General features: G+C 57.9%; 1 pseudogene; it reads left to right on the top strand.

The window, feature by feature from the left end:
• The first annotated feature begins 2,332 nt into the window (after nt 1-2,332).
• Nucleotides 2,333-2,451, top strand: LOC137630735 (5S ribosomal RNA; annotated as a pseudogene).
• The last annotated feature ends 453 nt before the right edge of the window (nt 2,452-2,904 follow it).

Below are 2,904 nucleotides of genomic sequence, written 5' to 3'. Positions count from 1 at the left end.
TGCGCGCCCGCGCGACCGCTCGCCTGCGCGCCCCGCGCGACCGCTCGCCTGCGCGCCCGCGCGACCGCTCGCCCGCGCGACCGCTCGCCCGCGCGACCGCTCGCCCGCGCTACCGCTTGCCTGTGCGCCCGCGCGATCATTTGCCTGCGCGCCCACACGCCCACGTGCCTGCACGTCTACGCTCATGGGCGTCCGCGCCAATGCTCTCCAATGTTCGCCCGCGTGCGAACCAACGGTATTCCATCGCGCGGACGGACGGTGTTCCGTCGCGTGAACCGACGGTGTTCCGTCGCGCGAACCGACGGTGTGCCGTCGCGCGAACCGACGGTGTGCCGTCGCGCGAACCGATGGTGTTCCGTCGCGCGAACCGACGGTGTTCCGTCGCGCGAACCGACTGTTCTGTCGCGCGAACCGACGGTGTTCCGTCGCGCGAACCGACGGTGTTCCGTCGCGCGAACCGACGGTGTTCCGTCGCGCGAACCGACGGTGTTCCGTCGCGCGAACCGACGGTGTTCCGTCGCGCGAACCGACGGTGTTCCGTCGCGCGAACCGACGGTGTTCCGTCGCTCGAACTTACAGTGTTTCTTCGCACAAACGTCGGCTTAATTCTTGCCGTATCCATTGCTCGTCTATGGGTTATCGCTCGCCGACCACCAGCTCTCGCCCTTCCTACCACGCTCGCCCTCCTTCTGCGCTCCTTCGCTCACCTTCGTTTGCGTTCCTGCGTGACCGCGCATGGGCGCTTCCACGTTCGCCCACGCGCAAATCTTTGAATTACCATTGCGCGAGCTCCAGGGCGATTGCGACCACGATTCCCATTGGGGTTTTCGCAGCATGGCCAGCCTGGCGAGTTCTTCTGGAGCGTATTTCCAGAACACGGCCTCACCCCGTAAACGCAGAGCATGGCACGTGCAAGAATAGGAAGAAACTTCAGGGAGGTCTGAGCAACACTCCTCTTTCCGGAACCTGGGTTAGCCCTTCCCCGTCATTCCCTGGAAGGATTTTTGGCGGGGGGGCTTTCCGTTCGAGATTTCTCCATCGGACAAGGGGTGACTGCTTACCCCTTCCTCTGGGGGCTTACCAGGTCCTTTCCCTCCTCGGTTACGGCCCGAGGTTTGGTTCAAGGAAGCTACAGGAAGATCATGGGTACTTTCCTCCTCTCGAGCTCAGGCACCTTGGCCTTTCGTCGTTAAGTATCTAACTTGCGGACAAGCTTGATGTTGTACCATCTGGACGCGCTGACTGAGGGCTTCCTTCGGGTGTCTCATCTGTGGAGGTCGACGACCTCAGACACCCTTCCATCCTTGAGAAGAGTTTGTTTGTGCCCAAAGACAGAGACTTAGACAGCGGCTGTGCGGAGGAAATCGACTTCCGTTTTCACTCCTCCAAGGCGCTTTCTTCCAGACTCTGCAGGGCTCCAGCGCCCTTTTCTTTCAACCACGTCGGCCTAAGTTATCGGCTACGACAACTGGGACAAGGTGTCCAATTGCAGTTTCCTCCTGTCAGGAACAGATGGCACGGGAGGCTCCCCCGGGGGGGGCATAGTCCTAAAAGGAGCGGCAGAGTTCACGAACTCTAGGATTGCAGGTTTCTCGCTGGGAGGATGCTTAAGGTTACTCATCCGGATGACAGCTTCCCGATGCCCATTCCCGCACAATCTCTGTGATCAGCCAAGGATATCGCGCCTGCCGTCTCTGTCAGCGAATTCAGTGTCTTTGAACCTCTATGCCATAGCGTCGGCAAGAGTTGCCCGGTTGGGCAGAATGATCTATACCTTAGGCGAAGGTCCTTCATAGGATCATCGAGGGCTTCATCCCCGGCCTCTTCAGTCGATCCTTTCTTGTAGGGAAGGATCTGAGAGGGGAGTTCCATAGTCGACCTCTCGGCCCTGATCAAGTTTGTCGAACAAACTTCGGCCAGCGTAGAACAGCAGAATCGATCAGACTGGTAACGAGGCGACAGGACTCCTTAAACCCTGGTTCGGAAGGACGGGTACTTTCAGTTTCCATTCCATCCATCTTCCAGGGAGCTCGTGGAATTCAGCCTAGACTGCAAGTATTCCTGCTTATGATGCAGTGTGGCTATCCCGCCGTGGCATAGCAGGTTTTTTTCCCCAGAGAACTCTCCCTGCTTTCCTCATGGCCGCTCAGGTGCAGGCTTCCGCCTCCTCTGCTTTTTGGAGGGCTGGTTAACTCCGGTAGGCTCGGGTTCGACCTTCTTCAGCGCCGGGACAAGCTTCCGGATGCTTACCATGAGTGTGGGTTCATGGTACTTTGCTTGGAGCCTTCTCTTCTTCTGCCTCAACATCTGGAGTATCTGGCCATGATTTTGAGTCAACAGCCTTACCACGTTGGAAACCCCGCTTCTCGTCCGTCCAGCGAGGTTAAGCAACGTCGGTTCTGGTCGGTACTTGAATGGGTGACCGCCTGAGGACGCCAGATTCTGTTGCCACATCCTCCGAGCCTTCCTTTCAGTTGACTGTGGCAAGACTGAGGAGAGTCGCAGTACCTGTTCTCAGTCAAGCAGAGCTTTCAGCCCTACCTTGGAATGTTTCCTAGTTCTCCTTTCCTCATTGACCCGTCTATAGTCCGAATGGTCGCCTCAGGATAAGTTCCATGTGGGGCGGTCCAAGTTCCGGTGGTTTCAGGCAACGTTTAACCGGACTTCCTGGCCCCTATGGGACCAGCGGAACTATTAGACCTGCAATGGGTGTTGACCTATGGAACCTCTTGATGGTAGTGGATATTCTCGTCCTTTCCCCACATTCTTGATGCTGTTCTCGGACTCGTCAAAGGAAAGGGGGGGGGGGCATATTCCGGTCCAGGCCTATGGTCAAGACCTGAAGGATACCTCTCCATCATTCAGGCAGACTTAGGGGCCGTAGTCTGGCCCCTCTACAGATCC

Source organism: Palaemon carinicauda, chromosome 38 (assembly GCF_036898095.1).
Source record: "Palaemon carinicauda isolate YSFRI2023 chromosome 38, ASM3689809v2, whole genome shotgun sequence".
Classification (NCBI taxonomy): Eukaryota; Metazoa; Arthropoda; class Malacostraca; order Decapoda; family Palaemonidae; genus Palaemon; species Palaemon carinicauda.
The sequence above is the reverse complement of the archived record's forward strand: the minus strand, read 5'-3'. Positions and strand labels throughout refer to the sequence as shown.